Source organism: Scleropages formosus, chromosome 15 (assembly GCF_900964775.1).
Source record: "Scleropages formosus chromosome 15, fSclFor1.1, whole genome shotgun sequence".
In the NCBI taxonomy this organism is placed as follows: Eukaryota; Metazoa; Chordata; class Actinopteri; order Osteoglossiformes; family Osteoglossidae; genus Scleropages; species Scleropages formosus.
The window spans coordinates 23,790,847-23,809,123 of record NC_041820.1 but is presented as its reverse complement, the minus strand read 5'-3'; the positions used below and the strand labels follow the sequence as shown (position 1 = coordinate 23,809,123).

Below are 18,277 nucleotides of genomic sequence, written 5' to 3'. Positions count from 1 at the left end.
ACAGGAAGAGAACACACATACATTTAGCACCTGCTTACCATGGTCCTCATCACGTTTTGTATTTCGAGGACAGAGGGGTCTGCCCGTAGTCTTCCGTTATATCCAGTGTGGAGTGAAAGTCAGCTGGGCCCAGACAGTACGGGAGTTCATTCACTCCGAGTAATGGATGTGCATCGAATTTGGTGACAGCATTAACCTTTTGGTAATCCATGCAGAACCGTGTCGGGCCGTCTGCTTTAGGCACAAGTACTATTGGGCGAATACATTTGCTGTTCAATTTTTTTTACTATCATTCCCATCTCCATAATTTTGTCTAGTTCCTTCTTCTCGAGCTTTTGTCTGTGGATCACAGGCCAGGAGGGATGGCTTCTTCCAAGTTTGCACTGCTAGAGCTCTAGTTTGTGTTCAATGAGGTGGGTGGCTGGGCAAGAAGAAGAGGCAAGAGGGCACCTACTATAAATTATTCTTATTATTATTATTATTGTCATTATTATTATTATTAAAGTCTTATAAATTCCACAGAAGCTTCCATTGAGCTTGGGGCAGCCTGTTATGAACAAGTACTGGGGAGGGTTTAAACATGGATGTGAGAATGTCGTGGCCCAACTCTGCTTTATCGGGCATCGGGGTTACCATGGGCGTGCTTGCTTCTTTCTGTCAGTTTTCACATGTGGTTTATAACCCTTTCTCTGTCAATACGTTCTGCTGGACCTTTCTTCTACTCCTTCTATTCTGTCTACATACTGCTCCTTCTTCTGGATCTAGATGGAAGCAGTCCCACAACACCACCGCGCTACTCATCACTGCTACTTTGCAGTGCATATTCAGATGGTCTGGACAATGAATTATCAGCCACTGCAGTTTGGCTGGATTTAATATTCATAATCTGGTCAATTCCGACTGCTCCACTTCGACATCCTGTCACTCGTTTGCCTCAGCTAACCAGTGTGTGTTGGCCAAAGTGCACAGTTAGACATGTACGTGAAGGATGGCCTTTTGCTTAGTGAAGAAGCGTGCGCGTTGTGTTGGAAAGCACTGAGAGTTGCGAATGAAGTGCTCGCAGTCTGTCACAGTTTGTCTGAGCATCGGACTGAGCTACGGCTGCCATAAACACAGACATAATCTGTTATTATATCAAGGTCACTGTGATACCTTTTGGTGTAAGATGTAATTGACTGGTGTATTGGTGTTGCCGTGCAGAATTCTCTTCAAACCACTCAGACTGCTAACAGGGTTTCAACGCCTTGTTAAGTCAGTTGGTAACTGGCTCTGGCTCCAGAAGCAATGCTTCACTTTGCACCTCCACTGATCTCCACTGATCCAAGATCCAAAGATCTTCAGACTGCACACCATACACCTCAGCCCACTTTTCAGGCTCGTCCACAAGGCTGGGCCTCCAAGTCCAGTGAGACACTGTAGGAAGAGTAGCGGCGATGGGCTATGATCCAAACCACTGTACCATGGAGGAAAGCACTATGCAGCTCTGCGCTTGCTTGTCATCACCCTCCTAAAGGAGAGTCCTGCTCTGCTGTTCCAGCCCAAGTAGCAGAGATCCCTTTACCACCTTGGCTAGAGAGACTGAGATATGGTGAGCAGGGCTTCTTGGAATTGAAATCCTGCTGCACAGAACCTGCGAGTTTTCCTACATTTACATCTATTCATTCATAAAAAAGCTTTTCTGCAAGAGTGACACAGTGATTACTATTCTTTTTTTTTTTAGCTGACACCTTTAGCCAAGGTGACTTACAATGGCAGGTACATTATAGTAAACTCCATCCAGTTCTTCAGCCCTCTATACAGCAGAGCAATGTAAGACAGTCTGGCTCCCGCTGCTCTTCCACACAGAGCCTTTGTAGCCTCATTCTGTAGGGAAGAGGAGAGGAGATATACCATGTGGGAAAGTACTACTGACAGGGGGCCACGATGGAAGTGACTTACCAGGGAGCAATTGGTCTGCCATTGATTTTATTTCATGTACACCAGGGAGCACATCACTTTTTTCCTTTCTTCTGCGCATCTCGGCCATTTTTCCCCATATCCAGGGGGGCACAGTAGTTCTTCCAGCCGAGCTCCTAATCTTTTTTTCTTAGCGTTCCCTCTATTTTTAGAATTTTGCAGCCTCGTTTTCTTTTTTTTTTTTAATTAGTATGGAAATTGCTGATTTGGATTCTGTGGCATGTGGTGTTGTTTCCGACGCTTCGCCTTGAAGCATCTCAACAAATTAATTCATTATACACCATGTAATAGGGGAAATGCTGTGCCCACATATGTATGAAAAGCAAAGTTGTTGAGCACATTCTGTCCACTGCTAAATCATGTTATTCATGAGAGATGCAGAAGCTGGAGGAAAAAAGTGTTTTCGAAGTATAACTGCAAATGTTTTTTCCCTTTTCTTTCTTGTTGAATTCTGCTTTGTAGCTCAAGAGCATACACTTATCCAGAGTAACTTACACTTTTCCTTATTTACTCAGCTGGGTACATGTCACTGGCAAAATTCAGACTCATTATCATGATTTTGGGTAAAACATGATGCCCTTCCTATGACGTTAAAATAAAGCGACAGTTCCCTAGCCGAGGTTTGTTCCGTACTTTTAAGTCAATATTTGCAAAACATTTGCAAGGAATATTTCAAAACTAATTAAAAGAGACCCTCAAAGAGGTGTGCCCTAAATGTGTTTGTTGTGATTCTGTCTGGAATTCAGTTCACCTGAGACTTTAACTAGTGTCTCTGCTTCTATTCTGGAACATCTGAATATGTGTGAGCATTGGATTGACCCTGCTTTTGCTCCTTTTTTCCCTTTGTTATAGATGCCTGTATTTGTTCTATCTATACATATGTAATACTGAATGGGAAAAGATTAGTTGATGGTTTAATAGTCACAGTTGCAGAAGGCAAACTGTGACATAAGGTCTCGTGAGGTCTTTGCAAACTTTTTCATATAAAAGTGCAAACTTTGAGTAAGCTACCCTGAAGTTGGTGCTTCTTGTTCCGTGTGGTGGCTGCAAATTGGTCCAGCGTTCCTATTAACTTTGAGGAGAGTCAGAGGTACTTGAGCAAAACTATTAAGTGACTTGCATAAATTAATAAAAGTAGGGGGAAAGAAGAACATGAGTTGCTATGCAGCTGAACGTGGTGTTAGTGCCACGTCAAATGGAGCATGTGCACTTTAGTGCATGCCTTCCTTTCATGTTTTCCTCTGCAGCCATGCACACTCTTTTCCTCGACTTACCCTTGCTCTTTGTTGGGAGCCGCTAATTTGTACTGTGCACACAGCCCTTCACACTGACCCTTTTTTCTCCCTCCCTCTGTTCACGAATGCTCTGTCAGCATAATAAGGGACTGTGTGTTTGTGTGCAGAGCTCAAGGCAGCAGCTGCTCGCCACCCTTTCCCAAATTTCCATCGTTATCTGGGATTTCACCCCAGTTGCTGGGTGTCCCCGTGTCCCGTCCCCACATACTTACATCATTATACCTACTAGTGCTTGCGACCCAGAAACAGTAGCCACTATCCCAGCGTCATTTACGTTGTCTACATGCTGTGGATTTTTCTTTTTCATCGTGACCGTGGGAAGCCGCAAAACAAGATTAAGGGCATTGTGAGCCCAAAGCAGCTTTCTGATGGATAGACCATGATCACTACAGTGTGGAATGGCAAATCTTAGAGAAACAATACATATGTGCTCACTTACTGCCTATTAAAACTTCACTTCTGGGTTTCTATGCAAGAAAATATGGGTGCATCTGCGCAGCAATAATATTGTTGTATTCAAATCTGTATGTTTGGATGAAGACCATATAAAATGATATACATTTCTTAATATTCTTGATAGTAGTTATTAGTAGTTTGGACTATGAATTATAATGTTTTGTGAGGAGACACAGCAGAGATGGCATCAGAACAGACACCTCCTCCTTCAGTAGAAGGCATGGTACATCCGCATGTTGAACACGGGATCAGTGAGGATGTTCCTATAATTTCTTGTTTTAGAATAAACATTGTATTTTTACCTGTGTGTGTGTGTGTGTGTGTATATATATATATATATATATATACACACACACACACACACACACACACACACACACACACACAGACACACACACATTTTCAGAACCACTTGTCCCATACGGGGTCGCAGGGAACCGGAGCCTACCCGGTAACACAGGACGTAAGGCTGGAGGGGGAGGGGACACACCCAGGACGGGACGCCAGTCCATCGCAAGGCACCCCAAGCGGGACTCGAACCTCAGACCCACTGGAGAGCAGGACCGTGGCCCAACCCACTGCGCCACCGCACCCCCCATAAATATATATATATAATATATATCCATCCATCCATCCATCTTCCTCCGCTTTTATCCGGGGCCGGGTCGCGGGGGCAGCAGTCCGAGCAGAGTCCTCCAGACTTCCCTCTCCCCGCACACCTCCTCCAGTTCCTCTGGGGGAACCCCAAGGCGTTCCCAGGCCAACCGGGAGACATAGTCTCTCCAACGTGTCCTGGGTCTGCCCCGAGGCCTCCTCCCAGTGGGACAAGCCCGGAACACCTCCCCAGGGAGGCGTCCAGGAGGCATCCGGAACAGATGCCCAAGCCACCTCAACTGGCTCCTCGCGATGCGGAGGAGCAGCGGCTCTACTCCGAGCTCCTCCCGGGTGACTGAGCTCCTCACCCTATCCCTAAGGGTGCGCCCAGCCACTCTGCGGAGGAAACTCATTTCTGCCGCTTGTATCCACGATCTCATTCTTTCGGTCATGATCCAGAGTTCATGACCATAGGTGAGGGTAGGAACATAGATCGACCGGTAAATTGAGAGCTTCGCCTTACGACTCAGCTCCCTCTTCACCACAACAGACCGGTACAATGACCGCATTACTGCGGACGCTGCACCGATCCGTCTGTCAACCTGCCGCTCCATTTTTCCCTCACTCGTGAACAAGACCCCGAGATACTTAAACTCCTCCACTTGAGGGAGCAACTCCCCCCTAACCCGGAGGGGGAAATCCACCTTTTTCCGACTGAGAACCATGGCCTCGGATTTGGAGGTGCTGATTATCATCCCCGCCGCTTCGCACTCGGCTGCAAACCTCCCCAGTGCACGCTGTAAGTCTTGATTCGATGAAGCCAACAGGACCACATCGTCCGCAAAAGGCAGAGACGAGATCTTGCAGCCACCAAAACAGACACCCTCCGTTCCCTGACTGCGCCTAGAAATTCTGTCCATAAAGATAATGAACAGAATCGGTGACAAAGGGCAGCCCTGGCGGAGTCCGACATGCACCGGGAACAGGTCTGACTTACTGCCGGCAATGCGAACCAAGCTCCTGCTCCGGTCATACAGGGAACGACCAGCCCGTAGCAACGAGCCCCGAACCCCATAATCCCGAAGTACCCCCCACAGGATGCCACGAGGGACACGGTCGAATGCCTTCTCCAGGTCCACAAAACACATGTGGACTGGTTGGGCAAACTCCCACGAACCCTCCAACACCCTAGTGAGGGTATAGAGCTGGTCCAATGTTCCACGGCCAGGGCGAAAACCGCATTGCTCCTCCTGAATCCGAGGTTCGACTATCGGTCGGATTCTCCTTTCCAGTACCCTGGCATAGACTTTCCCAGGGAGGCTAAGGAGTGTGATCCCCCTGTAGTTGGAACACAATCTCCGGTCCCCCTTCTTAAAAAGAGGGACCACCACCCCAGTCTGCCAGTCCAGAGGCACTGTTCCCGAGCTCCACGCAATGCTGCAGAGGCGTGTCAGCCAAGACAACCCCACAACATCCAGAGACTTGAGAAACTCGGGGCGGATCTCATCCACCCCCGGAGCCTTGCCACCGAGGAGTTTTTTGACTACCTCAGCAACTTCAGCCAGGGTAATGGACAAGTCCCCCTCCGATTCCCCAGCCTCAGCTTCCTCTACGGAAGGCGTGTCGGAGGGATTGAGGAGATCCTCAAAGTACTCCTTCCACCGCCCGAGAACATCCTCAGTTGAGGTCAGCAGCGCACCACTTCCACTGTAAGCAGTGTTCGTGGAACACCGCTTCCCCCCTCTGAGTCGCCGGACGGTTTGCCAGAATCTCTTTGAGGCCGACCGAAAGTCTTTCTCCATGGCCTCGCCGAACTCCTCCCAAGCCCGAGTTTTTGCCGCGGCGACTGCCAGAGCCGCGCTCCGTTTGGCCCGTCGGTACCTGTCAGCTGCTTCAGGAGTCCCATGAGCCAGCCAGGCCCGATAGAACTCCTTCTTCAGCTTGACGGCATCCCTTACTTCCGGTGTCCACCACCGTGTTCGGGGATTCCCGCCGCGACAGGCGCCGGAGACCTTATGGCCGCAGCTCCGAACCGCCGCCCCGACAATGGAGGCGCGGAACATAGTCCATTCAGACTCAATGTCCCCCACCTCCCTCGGGACCTGGTTGAAGCTCTGTCGAAGATGGGAGTTGAAGACCTCTCTGACAGGGGCCTCTGCCAAACATTCCCAACAGACCCTCACTGTACGTTTGGGCCTGCCAGGTGTGTCCAGCTTTTTCCCCCGCCATCGAATCTATCTCACCACCAGGTGGTGATCAGTTGACAGCTCAGCCCCTCTCTTCACCCGAGTGTCCAAGACATATGGCCGAAGGTCAGAAGAAACGACTACAAAGTCGATCATCGACCTCCGACCTAGGGTGTCCTGGTGCCAAGTGCACTGATGGACACCCTTATGCATGAACATGGTGTTCGTTATGGATAAACCGCGACTAGCACAGAAATCCAATAACAACTCACCGCTCGGGTTCAGATCAGGGAGGCCGTTCCTCCCAATCACGCCCCTCCAGGTATCACTGTCGCTGCCCACGTGGGCGTTAAAGTCCCCCAGTAGAACAACAGAGTCCCCAGTGGGAGCGCTTTCCAGCACGCCCCCCAGGGACTCTAAGAAGGCCGGGTACTCTACACTGCCGCTAGGCGCATAAGCACAAACGACAGTGAGAGACCGTTCCCTGACCCGAAGGCGTAGGGAGACGACCCTTTCATTCACCGGGGTAGACTCCAACACATGGCGGCTGAACTGGGGGGCTATTAATAAGCCCACACCAGCCCGCCGCCTCTCACCTTGGGCAACGCCAGAATAGTGGAGAGTCCACCCTCGATCGAGGAGAGTGGTTCCAGAACCCAAGCTGTGAGTGGAAGTGAGCCCGACTATATCTAGACGGTATCTCTCAACTTCCCGCACCAGCTCAGGCTCCTTCCCCGCCAGTGAGGTGACATTCCAAGTCCCAAAAACCAGAGTTGGCGCCCGAGGTTTGGGTCGGCCGGGCGCTCGGCCCCAACCACCGCCCAAATCACAATGCACCGGCCCCTTACGGTTTCTCCGGCAGGTGGTGAGCCCACCGAAGAGCGGCTCCATGTCGTGGCTTCAGGCTGAGCCCGGCCAGGCCCTGTGGGCATAGACCTGGCCACCAGGCGCTCTCATGCAAGCCCCCCCCCCCCCCCCCCCCCCAGGCGTGGCTCCAGGGTGGGGCCCCGGTGACCCCATACCGGGCGGGGTAAACGAAAGCCTTGATTTTTTCTTCATAAGGGGTTTTTGAAATAAATTTATGATATATATATATATATAAAAAAATGTAGAACACTATATACTTTTTACTGTTCAGGATGTATACAGATTTTTTTTCTGATGGCAGATGTTTTGCTTAGCTTTGCTCAGTAAAGTCAATAAAGAGAACCAAGGTTGGGACTGCAGCAGAGGATGCCCACTAGGGGCCGTAGCGACAGTATTCTAGGATCCTTGTACAACCTACGAACGAAGGCTGGAACCTCTGAGAAAGCAAGAGACATTAAGAATCAATCCGAGTTCCCGTTTCAGCAAAGCCCAAATAAGCCTTTATGCTACTCTTGCGTCTCTGCAAGCTTTTGCATTATTGTCATCTTACAGTCCACCTGTTGCAAGCACTTCAAGTATAATATCAGAAATATCAGACTCACTCCCTGTACAAACCACTGGTCCAGTGCAGAGCCTATCCCAGAAACAGGGTACTCCCCAGGTAGGATACCAGTGTATGGCAGGGTACCCACACACATTCACACAATACAGGCCATTTAGAGTGACAAATGTCACTTGTAGCACTCCTTTGAACTGTAGGAAGGAACAAGAATGCATGGTGGAAACCCATAAGCACAGGTGAAACATGCAGACTTCATGCAGACTGAATAGGACTTGAACCTACATCCAGTTGCACAGACCATGTGCTGTGAGGCACTCTTACTACACACTGCAGCGTCATCTGAAAAATGTGTATGCAGTATGTAATGGCAGTGTGTGCGTGTGCATTATGTTTGGGAGGGGTAGGCACCATTACTGTATGTACGTATGCATGTAAATGATCAGTCTTCAAGAAACTGTGGCGGAGGACAATCCAAAATGGATTACATTACTTGTAACAGGTCTGTAGCTGGAGACCACAGTAATACTGTAACACAGGTTTAAAAGAGGAGACATGGGACAATGGTTTGTCACTCAGTATTGTCCTCTCAAACTCCCACCCCCCAGTGGTGATAGCAAATCTCCACGCCTATGAATGGTATGATGAATAGAGATCAGATACCAAATTCCAGATTGATTTACACCCAAATATGTTGATCAAAACAAAATTAAACAATACATTAAGACAAAACAACACAATGCGTTAACAAATGTGACCTGGGTACATCACAGACCAAAAAAAAAAAAATAGGCCAAGGAAAATGCATTCTGTGCAGATCTGAGTGGACAGAATTGCGTCTGGACCCCCGTGACAATCTTGCCAGGCTTGTTAACTGAGATGATGTGTTGATGTTAAAGGGATTTCGACTATCATCGATTCGGTTTTGTCCCTGAGGAATTGCTGGAGTATCTCCGCAACTGTGCTCTACTTTGTTCACACTACTTTACAATTCTTTCATCTTTCAGTCGATCTCACTTCTACTGTACTTCACTCGCTCTTTTCAAAGATTTATTAGCATAAGAATCATGCCATCAAAATGAGCTTTTTTGCTCTTTATTTCTCTTAACCGAAATAAATGAACATCGATACTATGGATATAAAGACAGCAGAAATATGAAATGAATTACAAAGCTATAATTGCAGACTTATTTGAAGCTACTGTGTATTGTTATTTCTAATGCAGCAGTTCTTAACAGAAAACTGTTGTTGAAACAGAAAAATTCATAAGCCAGGAGTTTGCCAGGTGTTGCTGGCATTTTGAAACCAAGAGCAATGGTGAGATGAGACCAAACCGGTTTGGTCATGTTTGGTGCCTGGAGCAGTGGATCGATACACTACTTTACAACACAGTACTGCAGTGGATCTTTGATCGTATGAGGCTCTTTTGCCACCACTGGCATTGGAGCCCTTGTCAGGATCAATGGCATTGTGAACTGTACCGAATACTGGGAAATTTTGGCCAGAAGCCTGATTGCCTTGGACGGGAGAGTGTAGCTTGGCAGCAAGTGTGCGTCCCATGACAGTGATTTCAAACACACCTCAGAATCACCAAATATGTTTATTGAAAAATCAGTGTCTTGCAGTGGCTGCTTTGCATTTTTAATAATAATAATAATAATAATAATACATTTTAACTTACTTTTATTCACTTAGCTGATGTGTTTCTTCAAAGTGAGTTGTAAGGTTAAGCTACCTGCAATGATTTCTCCATTTATACAGCAGAGTAATTTTTACTGTATTGATTCAGAATATGAACCTAAACATATACTGTATCTAGACAAGTCATGAAAGTATGACAAGGTCATGGACTCTCATTTTTCTTTCGAGGGCATATTTCTAAGGTCGCTCCTCAGATGGCTCTTTATTTTGAAGGAGGGTCTTTATTCAGTGTACACTGACAAATATGCATGTTTAGGTTCAGACGAAGTGACCCGTACCTAACAAATGCTTCCCTGATTTGTTACAATCATTTGCTATATCATAAGGTATGAATTTTATGCTGAGATGGAAACAAAACTTGAGTCATTGTTTGATAACTTTTGTACCGCAGTACCTTAGGCCTGTTGCAGCCTAAAAATCTGGCAATATATTGACAAAAGCCACTGTGGCTTTTGATTATTAGAAGTGGCAAGTAAACCCTTGTGTGGAAATGGCTGGAGTGCTTGCTGAGTGAGACAGGGCCCAGGTGCAGTCACAGCACATGAGGGTCACTTAGAATATGAACTTGTCGGAAACAAGTGTCAGCAATGAAAACAACAGAAGAGGAGCAAATAATGTGGCAGGCCAACATAGTGCACCTCTGCTATCCAAGAAAAAAAACAAAAAACAGGTCTGTTATTTGAATTTCTGTGTATGTGGCAGTCTCTGGTAAGTGAAATATTTAACAAAAAAAAAAAAAAAACAAGACACAAAGAATACATACAAAAAAACAGAGAACAAGAAAAATGTTGTGTCTGCATTCCGGGATGCTTACAAAGGAAAGGAGGAGTGACGACTTTGTTGCTGAAGTGGCAGGTAAAAAGAAGGGATGGTGGATTTTGGCAGAGGTGCTGCCCACGGGGAACAGTGAAGAGTGAGCGATCACCATGGACGTTTTGGACCAGGGCCTGCTCTGTTTCCCCTGCTGCACTTCCTCTGGGAGCTCAGTGAGGAAGGGTTCCCTGGAAAAGCGTGAAGACAGCGGTTCCAGTTTGTTACCGTGTGATGTCCCCCACCGATGGGAAAGGCAGCTCACACCGGTAATAAAGCACGCCAAGTCACATTAGGCAGTCGTCACTTGCATTTCAATAATATTGCTTTGCACTTGGGCTTGTTGGAATAAATCACTGAGCTGTACCGACTTTGAGGCTTTAAGGTTGCACTCTGACTGGATTGTTGTTACTGTATCGTGGTGAACTTACCTTATGTAATGCTGCTGTCTTCTGGAGTGCAGTACAAACTGGCCAAAACAAAACAGCAAATCTTAATGGGATGCTGCAGCAAAAAGATGGATTAAAAAGATGTTTATTAATCTCAGCCTTTAGGTTGCACAGATTTGCATGTCATTAGCCCAGGACTAAGGCTAATCGATGAGCACCGTATTTTACAAGTGCTTTTGCTCTCTGTGGTTATTGGGCGACTGAGCCCTCTGAAACAGGCAGGCAATGGAGTTTGTGGGACAAAAGAGTTGTGGAAAAAACAAAAATTGATGATGTTGGAATTGACCTTTTTCAGACATTTCAACATCCTTTGGAATCTTAACAATAAGGCAAGATAAAGCTTTATGGAAGTGTGGACAACAGATGGAGGCAGCAGTGGAGAACTGAAATAGTTGGACCACACACACACACATTTTCAGAACCGCTTGTCCCACACGGGGTCATGGGGAACCAGAGCCTAACCCGGCAACTCAGGGGCATAAGGCTGGAGGAGGGGACACACCCAGGACAGGACGCCAGTCCGTCGCACAGCACCCCAAGCGGGACTCGAACCCCAGACCCACTGGAGAGCAGGACCCAGGCCAACCCACTGCGCCACTGCGCCACTTCACCCCCCTATAGAGTTGGACCAGAAAAGGTTTATTTTTCTTTACTAAAAGGTATTTTTCAAAACACATTAACCCCAGCCAAATACAAAACAAACATTAAGTTTCAAAGAACATGAGGCCTATGAACCATGGGCTTAACCCCTTGCATCAACAGCAATGCATAGCTCTCCTATTTGCTGCATGAGAGTCTGTCTGCATAAGTTTGCATCAATTGAGAACCTCTCCTAGTGCCCTAATACAAACTTATATAGCAGTAACTCCACCCTTCTGATTATACCATAACAGCCCCAACTATTCCAAAATACACACACACACACACACACACACACACACACACACACACACACACACACACACACACATTTTCAGAACCCCATGTCCCATATGGGGTCGTGGGGAACCGGAGCCTACCCGGCAACACAGGGCATAAGGCCAGAGGGAGAGGGGACACACCCAGGACGGGATGCCAGTCCGTCCGTCGCAAGGCACCCCAAGTGGGACTCAAACCCCAGACCCACCAGAGAGCAGGACTGTGGTCCAACCCACTGCGCCACCGCACCCCCCCATTCCAAAATACATTTCCCCAAAAATTACATCCAACATAAATACTAAAACATACAAACAATACAAAACATTTTCTACTATAAATATCCCTACGTTACAACTTATAAAAATAAATATATACACACACACACACACACACACACACACACACACACACACTTTCAGAACCACTTGCCCCAGAGCCTACCCAGTAACACAGGGCGTAAGGCCAGAGGGGGAAGGGGACACACCCAGGACGGGACGGGACGCCAGTCCACCGCAATGCACCCCAAGCGGGATCCGAACCCCAGACGCACCGTAGAGCAGGACTGTGGTCCAACCCACTGCGCCACCACACCCCCCTTATAAAAACATTTATCACATTACACAATAAAACACCCCTGTCTAGTTGGTTGTGCCCAAGGACTCCCACCTAGAAATACCCCAAACGGTTCACTCCATCTGGTTTACAACACAAGGTACCAAACACCACAGAATGCCAGATAGCTGTATGGTAAGCAAAAAGTTTACAGAAATGTAAAAACAATAAATGCATTTACTTTTCACAACCAATTACATGTACTTGTCATACTTTGATAAAAGAAATGTTATTAATTAATGACAGACAGATACCGGTAGGCCTTTCCCAGCACCCAATCTAGTTCAAACAGAAAGTGTTAAATGGAATACTAGACCATAACAAGCAATGTAGCAGTACAAGGTGAAATGCATGTGACAGGCAACGACAGCAACAAGGTTCAGCACTTCATTGATGGTATTTTGCCGGCATCTTACTGATTCCTTGCTCCCAACTTGCCTGTCACAGCTCAGTCTGTGACAGGAAGTTCCATCACAGATGGATGCGCACTCAAAACGCATATCCTGTATGCTTGCAACACCCCTCTCTCCACTCCCCCAGTACATTTTTCTTATGTCTTTTAATACAGACTGAAACGTACTTATCAGTATGCACTTAAAACAAAATCTAGTCAAGGTCTTTTAGGCCCTACTCCTGGTCTGTGGAATACATTCAAGTTACAGGCACAGTCTGTATTCTGGAACTTTCTGCCGCATCCAGTTTCTGGCAATAAGCACAAGGAAAGATTGAAAAGATATGAATAAAATAATGAAGTCCTGTGATTAATTAAGTAAAATAGTAAAATTAAAAAAAAAAAATTACATTCCAGCAATGATAAAATAAACATGTGGAGCCATTTACTTGGGTTAGGGTTAGATGCAAGATTCTGTGATGCCATTGTGAACGCTGCCGTTGACACAGGTCATAGTACAAGGACAGGACTGTCGAATGCAGTTCCCATGTAAGCTGTTCCCAGCTACTCATTAAAACAGCTCTTTTGAAAACACCAGGGTCTGTGTGATAAATTATTGACAGCCCTAATTACCTGATGAATTCCAATAAACGCATATCGCTGGTTGATGAGATTTGCTGCCAAAGACTGTAGATGCTGTTGCTAATCACTCTGTGAGTATTGATCAGGTAGACTTTCAATAACTGTTGATGGATCTGCATTCAGACTGTAGAGATCAAGAGCTGACTTTAAGGGTTCTTTGGGTTCAAAACCCTCAGACTAGACGAAGCCGGGGTAGTGTTTAAACAGTCTGAAGCCACAGATGTGCTATTGATCACGTAACCTGTGAATGAGGACTCACTGCGTGTCCTTGCTGAACTTTGCAGCCCTCAGCTGTGCTTCCATTTGTCAAATACCAGTGTTTAAGGGAGTCTGAAAAATTCAAAGTACCAATTTAAGTTTGATGTTAGGAAATGGGCTCAATCAAACGTGACATGGTATTGGTGCTTTGAAGCTCCACAGTTGCAGGTTTGAATGCAGCCAGATCTTGTCTGTGTAGGGTGCAGAATGTCCTCCTCCCACGTGAGTCTGAACTGCCTTTATTTAAGTGTGTGTTTTAAATTACTTCCATCCACAGGGTGCACTGCCGTATGGCCTATATTCTTGGAATCGCTGCAGTTCTAAATGGAGAAATGGTCATTGATAGCAGATGGGTGGCGAAGGCACTGCCTGGCCCTTGGTTGCCATTCTCTGTACAGCCTCTCCCCTACTTACAACCTATGCGACTTTGTACATCCGTACATGTGACTGGAAAAAAAAAATACTGTATAAATTTTAAAAAATAAAGAAAATATAAAAATTACACTTGGTTGTACTTCCGCCAGTGCTAACGTCTACATGCATACGATAGTGACCGTCAGATGATATCCCGCCGTTGTGTACATCACAGCATCTCTCTCAGTTCTCGCTCTCAGTTGCCATCCAGTAAGCGTGCGATATTCAAGTAAATTTAACAAATTTTTGCACTGGATTAAACCATTATTGTATTAAAGTCCAAAGAAGATGACAAGCAAGAGGAAAAACAAATCCCCTGATGATAGATCCGATAAGAAGGCAGATAATCACGATAGAACTTGCATAACATATAAAATAACAATGATCGAATTTGAACTAAAGAATCTTAAATAAAATGTTAAAAAAACTACAGAATCATATTGTAACGACCTGCATTACTGTTTTGAGTGGGAAATGTGTTTATTGTAATTGGATAGTGTTTGGTGATGTACAGGGAATATAAGGGGTGATTGTGTCTGCCGGGGGAGAAAGAGAAGAGAGCCTGGGCGCACTAAGCAGGCTGGGAAGGCTGGCGAGACGCGCAGGTCTTGGAGGAAACGGGGTCCTCAGACCGAGAGCATTATTTCCCTGTGTGCCGGTGTTCAATAAAACGTTCAAAATGAATGCTGCCTCTGCGTCCTTTTTTGCCCCATCCAAACCCATGGTGCTGCGTGCCACATTGGGGTCAGAAGTGGGATGGGGCAGGACAATAAGAGGCTGGATACTGGAGCAGTTGAACACCAAAAAGGAGGAAAGGGAAAATGGTGCGAGAACAGAAGCCTGCGGGACAAAAGAATGGCGACCGGCGGAAGAAAAACCTGCGACAGTGGAGGTCGGGGAGGAGGAGCTGTTGCAGAGCGCGGGTGTACAGGGGGACCCCGGGGAAGCGCACGCTGTCGTCAAGATGGTGGAGAAGGGCTGTGAGGTGCTGCTGGAGACGGGCGAGCAGGTCGAGTGGGGTCTCCTTGCGCCCAGGAAAAGGGCGGCAGAAAGAGGCAGCGAACTGCCGGCAGCTGCGGAGGAAAGTCGCCCTGTGGAGAGCGCCGCTTTCCCGAGGAGGTCCGACGATGTGCTGGACGACGCGGAGCAGCGTGCCTCGTCTGTGGATGGTCAGGGCTTCGTGGTGGAGACAAGTGAACCAACTTGAATTCGCCTGCAGATGAAGATTTTGCCGTTTTTGTGGAGAAAGCGCCCAGCCTGCTTGGAGCCCCAACGAGCTTTTCAAAGTTAGCATGGCACGGCGGAGCAAACGGCGTGAAAGCAGGAGGGCTGCACAAAAAGTGGTAGCCGGTCTCACGAGCGTCACAGAGGATTCTGCGTGTGGCAAGGCGGCAGAAGCGTGAGCGGCAAGAAGGTCGGCTTGCTCGGGTGCTCCGCCAAAATGTGGCCGTGCGGCGAGACGGCCTGCCGAGTAGGAGAGATGTTTGCCCCCGACGACGGAGCTGGGACAGCATGGATTGGCTGTGGAGAGCTGACGCGAAGGTCCCAAAGGAGCTGGTCAGCTGCGGCTGCGGGGAGCGCAAGGCGATTCGCAAAAGCCACAGGGGCGCCACCAAGCCTGCTACGTGCCGGGGGGAGCAAAAAGAGCAGCACTGGGACCGAGGCCGAGCAGACAAGGGACAAGGATGGCCACCTTGACCCCCAAGCACACCGCCGTGGCGAGCTACTGCGGTTGTCCCCACCCCAACCACTAGTGCTGAATGTCCGGGACCTACACTCCCAACTGGAGGCACGTGAGGGCCAACGCTGGGCAGTGGGACATTTGCCGGGCAGGCAGCAGTGGGAACACTGTTATTTTTTTTATGGGGGGCTATGTAATGACCTGTGTTAATGTTTTGAGCGGGAAATGTATTTATTGTAATTGGTTAGCATTTGATAACGTACGGGAAATATAAGGGGTGATTGTGTCTGCCCGGGAAAGAAAGAGGAGAGAGACTAGGGGCACAAAGCGGAAGGCTGGCTTGAGGTGCAGGTCCTGGCGGAAGCGGGGTCCTCGGACCAAGAGCATTATTTCCCTGTGTGCCGGTGTTCAATTAAACGTTCGAAATTAACGCTGCTTCTGCGTCCTTCTTCACCCCATCCAAACCCATGGTGCTGCGCGCCACAATATAAATTGTCAATTAATAAAGCTGGTTAATAAAAACATGAAATAATCATGATAGAAGTTGTGTAGGATAAAAGAATGTTGTACAGATATACAACTTCTGTGTGCCATGCTAACATACGTCCGACTTACGTACTTTTTGAGATCTGACCGGTCGGTTAGAACGTAACTTGGACATATGTCAGGGAATGGCAATATAATGAGAGCACCTTGTTTGCTTCAACGGTAAATGTGCCCAGTGTAGGAAGAGCATGAGGTTACAATTCTGTCCTATAAAGATCAGACTTAGAGCACCAAAGAGGAAGAGGCAGAGCTGTGTGTGATGTCTGCATGCTTGTGTTGTGCATTCTTACCTTCCAATGACACCAAAAGTTGAGGTGTTCTTCTTATAAGGCATTTTTCTGTGCTAAGTCTCAGTAATGATAATGTAGCTTATATAGTAAAGAGGGAACTTAACTCCACTTATTGACCTGCTAAAGTATTTGTGCCGAAAAGTCTTGTGTTGCAAGGAAGAACATTTTACTAAGAGTTTTCTTAATTTTTAATCTTTATATTGAATTATGTTTTTGAACAGTTGCAGCAGATACTCAAGATTAACTGGATCTTTCTTGAAAGTTTTTAGCAATTCTAATTCAAAATGGAGTTCACATCTATGCGCATCCTTAATTAAGGCTGAAGCATGTATCACAGAGAAGTAAAAGTGCATATAAGAGCAGCATTTTACATATTTCTTTTCCTCTTATGGGATAAATACAAGGAATTTAATGTTGCAATCTTTTATATATTTGTATTTCTGTCTTGAGACAATTGCTGTAAATACTGCTACTGACAGTGCTACTAAAAAAAGATGAAATAGGGATTGTTCTCTTAGGAGAGGTTTCACTAAAGAGTATTAATACAAATGCCATGAAATCTGCCATAGTTTTTCATGTTCATGATATATTCCTCGTTTTCCATTTCCTTTGCGCTAGATGAGATGACATAATGAGTTTTTTTTTCTCCACACATTAAAAGCTGAACTACAAGTGTCAGGGTGGTCTCTTGAATTGCACGTAATCAAGATGGGATAATTATTAGTCCGGCAAAAAATGGGGGTAATTTCTGTCATCCGTAACCCAGTCCTGACAGATCCACTATCATATATTACATCGGCTGAAAGCTGCACATTAACTCCCTCCATCCTCCACATAATTTCTTTGGTGTGTAGCCCTATATTCTTAGAGCCACAAAGCCAATACATTTTTTTTTTTTTTAATAAATGCTGCATTTTTGCTGTGACAGAATGTCACCTTTGTTCATTTTACTAAAAGAATGGTTAAAATGTGATGATTCGGAGTTCTACTCTTTTGACTAACTTGTATATATTTATTTACATTTATTCATTTATCAATTTATCTGACACTTTTTTCCAAAGTGCCTTACAATGTAAAGCTATCTACAATTATTTACCTATTTATACAGCTTGGTAATTTCTTTTTAATGGTGCAATTTTAGGGTAAGTACCTTGCTAAAAGGTATTACAACCCTAGGGGAGATTCAAACCTCCGACCCTTAGATTTGAGAATAACAGCTTTAACCACTGCGCTACCCCTAGTAATACAATTCATAAAGTATATTTAAAAATGTTTTCTTATATATTAATTCTTTTATTCATGACATATTATATTTAATAATCTCATCCACATTTATTATCATGGTGTCACAACGGAAGGAAGCCGTCGGACCCAAGTGCGGAGCGCCGACAGTCAAAAGGGGAATCGAAAAATCGTGGTCACAAGACAATCCAAGGGTCATCGATGCACAAACGTAATCAGAGGGACAATCCGAAAGCCATAATCCATAAGACAAGAGGGAGCTCGAGGAAACCGTGGGGTCCAGAGAAATAAGGGAGAGGAGACGGGAGGACAGGGTTGCGGACAGGTGGAACAGGAAAGGTAAGGATTCAAGAGGCACACACTAGAGCTATGATGAAGGCTGAACAAGGTTCCGCGTCTGAGTGGGCTCC

At 46.4% G+C, this 18,277-nt stretch overlaps 1 protein-coding gene across 3 annotated transcripts in view; it reads left to right on the top strand.

Annotated features, from left to right (window-relative positions):
* mdga2a (MAM domain containing glycosylphosphatidylinositol anchor 2a) overlaps positions 1 to 18,277 on the top strand; it is a 240,961-nt gene that overhangs the window by 100,364 nt on the left and 122,320 nt on the right. The gene's annotated exons all lie outside the window — the stretch shown is intronic.